This window comes from Pinus tabuliformis, chromosome J (assembly GCF_031772625.1).
Source record: "Pinus tabuliformis cultivar Carrire ecotype Pingquan chromosome J, CPIR1, whole genome shotgun sequence".
NCBI classification, from domain to species: Eukaryota; Viridiplantae; Streptophyta; class Pinopsida; order Pinales; family Pinaceae; genus Pinus; species Pinus tabuliformis.
This window is the reverse complement of record NC_142295.1, coordinates 1363325636-1363331892: the sequence shown is the minus strand read 5'-3', so window position 1 is coordinate 1363331892 and position 6257 is coordinate 1363325636. Positions and strand designations below refer to the sequence as shown.

Sequence of the window (6257 nt, the reverse complement as noted above, 5' to 3'; positions counted from 1 at the left end):
AATGAATTACACATTTCTCTCTGTGTAGAAAATCACTAAATTATTTTACTTTTAATTCCTTCTTTCTTTGAGTATATATATATAAATATAAAGTTGATATAAATTATGTTACTTAAGATAGATATGAAAATATTTTATTTATGACACTGAGATTGAATACTTTGCACTATTAACCATTATTGGTTGCATTTTTAACCATTATTCGAGCTACTGGAGTGTAACCAAATCTGTATATCCATTTAACCAAATATGTATATCCATTTCTATTGGATTTTAACTAAAACTAATCAAGTATATATACTCTAACCAACATTGTTTTTTACTTATAGTTATTTTATTTTTAATTTAAAATGAACAGGTGCCAATTTGACATTGAGCATGAATGAAATGACACATTTCTCTCGTACTAGGTATTACAAAGCCTTCCCTTATTGTAACTTTCTTAACATTATCAAACAACCCCATCTTTAAGAGTACAAGTTTTCCACACCTATTTTTTCAAAATTTATAATCTTTAATCTCTTAATCTCAAGTTTTTTTTTTTTTAAACGAATCTCATTTATCCTTGAATATTTTATTTAATATGGATATTATTTTTTTTATTTAATATGGGAATTAAAACATTTCACATATAAACTATATGGCTTATATTAAAATTCTATATTTTATTTAAGTGATTAATATATTTTCAAATACACATTAATATTACTTAAGATTTTATAATGGGATATTTTACTTATCAAAATTGAATATTTTTCTGAGATTAATTCAAATGTTTAAAACTATTTTAATGGTAAAAAATTCATTTTTCAAGAGATTTATATAATATATACATATATGTATAGTTGACATTAAAATATTTTATTTAATATGGATATTAAAATATTTTATCTAATATGGGAATTAAAACATTTCATTTATAGTCTATTTTGCTTATATTAAAATTTTATATTTTATTTAAGTTGTTAACATATTTTCAAGTACATATTAATATTAATTTTTGGCAACCTTTGTCCTTATATCTTGAAAATTATTTCAACAAGTAAAGTTGCCAAAATTTTGAGCAATACAAAGAACAAAAAGTAAGGAATGTCATAATTTTTGGAGAAAGGAAATATTTTTATTACAGAGGTTCAAATTGATTTTTTAACAAGATGACAGTAGATGCTAACACACAACCTTTGTGGGTTGAACATGGACCACCATTCCCGTCATCTTCAAGCATAGATAATTCAGATGAAGACTCGCTTCTTTTATAGAGGATTCAAACTTGGCTTTGGAGGAATTAGTCCGTGGGGTTCCTAGAAAGCTGGTAAGTCTTCTCCCTCATAATAAATTTATTTTTTTCATTAATTTCCCTTCCATGTGATTTTATTTTTTGTGCATTTGTATCTTTTGTATAAGATAGGAACCACTTCCAAGTTTCATTAATGACCAGACAATAATATCAAGATAAATTTCAAAATTAGAATCTAAGTAATAGAGCCTCCTCGACATGCAGGCTTATATCAAATTCATTCTCTATGCTAGAGCCTCTTACAGTACGGGCACACACATACTCTTTCTGTATGTATGTATGTGCTAGACATTAGCACTAAATTTCACCTGCGTGTTAGGCAGTTGGTCTAAGCTAATGCAAATGGTAAACTAAACAAATTTTGATGAATCCTTCATTCAAACAGTTGTCTTTGGGTCTATCTTTTGCATATTTGGGGTGGGTTTCTTCTTCTTGGGATTCCTTTGCATACTCATTAGCCTCTGAATCTTGCATTGAAGTTCACTCCCCAGTGGAGGTAGTGGTCATTGCTTTGGGCAACATTGTTGTCAACAGAGATGAAAATTTCGATAGAGCTTTGAGCATGATGGGGAAAGATGGTGTCTATATTACAAAGCACGCAAACTTATACGAGACCACACCTGCATATGTAACTAATCAACCTTGCTTCCTTAACTTTGCAATAAGGGTAATCACAAAACTTGGTCTGCATGCTTTGTTGACAGTTCTGAAAGAAACTAAAAAGGGATTAGGCCGGACTGAGGTCATAAGTTATGGGCCTCGGCCTATTGATTTGGATATTTTATTCTATGGAAAGCTCAAGGTTTCATTGGATACCTCATCAGAATTTGTGGGAGCGACCCTTTGTTCCTACTCTGCTTGTACACCTTCTTGGATTGGTAGCTGACAATGACATTGTTTCCTGTTGGCACGCCTTGTCGGGAAGAAATGGTGGCATAATTGAGGCATCGAAGAAACTTGGAGGGGAAGACCTTATGGGACGAGAGGGAATGAAGAGATTTTTTCCCATTGGAAATGAGTTATTGGATTGGTCGAAAGAAACTCATGCCATGGGTGTTTTAAATTTAACACCAAATAGTTTTAGTGATGGAGGATGGTACACGTATGTAGAGAATGTAGTTGATCAGGTTAGATAGATAATATATGAAGGAATGAATATGATTGACATTGGAGCACAGTCAACTAGGCCAACATCATTAAGCATTTCAAGAAAAGAGGAATTGTCTTGGCTTTTGCCAGTTTTAGAAGCAGTGGTGTAGATTCCTGAAGCTGAAGGTAAAATCCTATCAGTAGATACTTTCAATGCTAAAGTTGCATCTAAGGCAGTAAGAAATGGAGCTCATGTTGTGAACGATGTATCTGGAGGTCATTTGGATCGCAATATTTTTTCTACAATTGTAGATCTCGTTGTTCCTTATATCTTAATGCACATGAGGGGGGAACCGTCAACAATACAAAATAATGAAAATACAACCTATGGGGATGTATGTAAAGATGTTTCTAATGAGTTATGGTTACAGATAAAGAATGCAGAATCATTTGGTATACCTGCATGGAGAATTATAACAGACCCTAGTATTTGTTTCTCTAAGATGCTTGAGCAGAACTTGGAACTTCTTAGGGGTCTATCAGCTATTCGACAAGGACTTGTTGCCAATAGTGTGGCTGCTTCTCATGGACCTATTTTAATTAGACCCCCCCAAAAACGTTTTTTGGGAAAAGTATTGGTACTCCCTACATTGGCAAGGAAAGCCAACATATTTGTCTTCAATCCTATTTCAAGAGGCTCTACATATTTTTTCAAAATGCCAACCTTGCTTGAACTCTAAACTGCCAGTCCTAATCTGAAACCTATGAATTTACCCAATTTCTTTGAAGTTGCATGACATTTTCATTCCATTAAAGGTGATACCCATCAATCTTATGGCATCAAAAATGCTTCTACCAATCTATTTGACCATCCAGCCAGCTATCTCCAAAGATAAACCCTTTCCAAAGATAAAAACATTCAAGTCTTTGTTGGTTATAGTCTTGAAATTGTCATAGTTCTGATTTAATTTTGAGTTTGAAATTGATGTCATTGTGTCTCATATCACCATCTGTTGCACATGATTAATGTTTAATCTGTTCTAAAGAGGCATTTGCAATATTGAGTTGTTTTGTTATTTCAGGATCGATGAAGGCCTTAAAATGTTTATTGAAATTGTCATGTGTTATCCTTTCCTTAAGGAACATCTTTTGAACTTGTCAATACTGCTTATCTAGAAGTGTTGACTGAGGAAAGAATTTTCCAGAGTCCAAGTGCCTTTGCACAATAATATATTTTAATTTGACATACCCTGGAAGTTTAATTGATAGAATCTGGGGCACGTTTCTAGATATGTTCCAAACTAGATTTTCTTTTGTTTAAGATTTGGTCTTTGGATGTTTGGTACTTTCCATTCGTAGTTATTGAATTACTCATTTCCTAAGTATTCAAGAGCAACTAGATAGCACTTGAATGGAAAGATTCAATTAACTAGTCATAGTTGAATGTTTCGAGGAAAATTCAAAGGATATTTGGGGTTTCTAATTCATTTGAAATTGTGCATTGGTAAATATATTAATATTTGGAATTATTGTTGGTACATTCCATTCTTATTTTTTGAACTTGTCATATCCTAAAACTTTAAGAGCGACCGGATACCACTCATAGTTTTAAAAACTAGAATCGGGTTTTGAAAATGTCACCTATCTAGCCAGGATTTAAATTGGAACCTGAAGGGTTTTTCTTCTCGTTTGTTATTTGGGCCTATCTCACCAACCAGTTTGGCCAGTTTCTAGTTTCGACTAGACAATTTTTAAAACTATGATACTCCTTGAATAGGAAAGTTCAGTGATCAGTCATATTTGCATGCTTGGAGGGATATTATGAGGGAATTTTTGGATTTTCAATGTGTCTGAAACTGTGGATTTCTAAACATAATTTAATTTATTTCAAAACTCCACATGAAGAACTGTGGAAATCTACATTCTCAAATATTTGAAATTGTTGCTCATAAGCAGATAAACATTTTGCTTGCAAGGCGCTAAGCATTACTTTTAAACTATAGATATGATGTGGGGCAATGCATTGCTATTATCATCATCTATTGTTCATAACTAATCAGAGGGATATACACACCATATATATGCAATTTTCTCCACTGATAGATATAAGACCCAAAGTCGAGCAAACTGCATACATATGGTGTGTATATCCCTCTAATTAGTTATGAATAGTAGATGATGATAATAGAAATGCATTGCCCCACAACATATCTATAGTTTACGGAAGGATATTACCTAGGAGATGCTCCTAGATAATGCATTCTCTTGTTCACAAGTCATTGTTAAATATTTTCTCCAATTTTGGGATTGGTTTTGTAGGTTCTTAAATTCTCTGATATGGTAGGTGGTGAAACATTCGATCCATCATTTTTTGGGAATGAATATGGAGTTGTATAGGAGCACATTGTTAATGATGATGCATTCTGATCAAAGGAGGTAAGAATTCAAGATCCAAGCCTCATCTACAAATTCTGACTATGGACACGTTAATGATTCCTGCAAAGACAAAAGAGATCTATGTAATCTCTTCTCTTTGTTTTCAATAGCAGAATAAGAGAGACTCGTCGAGGAGGAAGGGGAAGCCCTATATTTGATTTCACACCATAATAAAGACAACGGTAAACAAATGATGAACACTAGGCTAGGGCACAATCATTCAAATTTTATTGAGTGGTAGCCTTAATGCTTTGTGTGGTTTTGGTGTTGCTTAGAAAGTCACGATATAAGAAGGCAATTAAGCAATCAAGAACACTAGTAACAAAATCTACTTCGACCAACATATCATCATAATTAATTGTCAATGGAAAGCGTGTATCTCAAGCAATGAAACTAGGTTCACTTCGTCTTCCACAGTACCACTAATTTGCTTTAGAGGAGATAGAAGAAGCAACAAACAACTTTTATGTGTTCTTATGGGTGAAGGCTCCAAGATTTTTTAGAGTTTCAATTGAATATTATGAATTTTGGTCATAAAATCATCTTGTTTTCTTCAGAGCATCAATTTTTGGCAACCTCTGTCCTTATATCTTGCAAGTTATTTCAACAAGTAAAGTAGCCAAAATTATGAGCAATACAAAGAACAGAAAACAAGGAATGTCAAGTGCTTGAGGAAACATAATTTTTGGAGAAAGGGAAGATTTTTAATATAGAGATTCAGATTGATAGATTAAATTATGGATATTGGGGGTGCAGTGGATGCAATGGGTTTGGAATCTAAAGTTATGGATGTTGGGTTTTGTTATATTCTTTCCATGACTAGCCCACATAGTTAACTAGGGGGTTTTGTTATATTCTTTCCATGACTAGCCCACATAGTTAACTAGGGGGTTCGAGGGAGGGTGGAGCCCCCTTCGTTGCGCTGATTGTGTAGTGTGGGGTGGCGGGGGCAGGGGGGTCACAAGGGGTTTGAGTTGTACCCGTAACACCACTTTATGGGGTCCAGGGCAGCGCCCCAGAAAATTTTGGTTCTGGACCCTATGTTAGTATGGGCGGACCCACCTATGGTTTTGTGCATGATTTTCACACATGTTTTTTGGATGTGATGGTTTTCGGTCCATGGTATTGGACGCGATGGTTTTCGGTCCATGATATTGGATGCTTCGGCATGTATAAATATGTATTATAACATTGAAAGGAAAATAATGAAAAATCAAGCTGGTAGTCCCGCTTTTGGGATCCAGGGGAAAATCTCTGAGTATATGTGTTTTATGTGTTATGCTCTCACATTGTTTATTTTCTATGTTTTAGAATTCGTATGCAGGTAATTTCTATACGGGGTTAAAACCTGCATTTTGTATTAGAGCAGTTTTGGCTTCAAGGGGACGCCTTTGTTGCTGAGGGGTTTCGCTCAGGCCTGTGGTAGACCCTGTTC

The 6257-nt window shown here is 34.1% G+C and overlaps 1 pseudogene; it reads left to right on the top strand.

Moving 5' to 3' along the window:
- Positions 1–1661: 1661 nt before the first annotated feature.
- LOC149232461 (folate synthesis bifunctional protein, mitochondrial pseudogene) lies at positions 1662–3126 on the top strand (annotated as a pseudogene).
- Positions 3127–6257: the final 3131 nt, after the last annotated feature.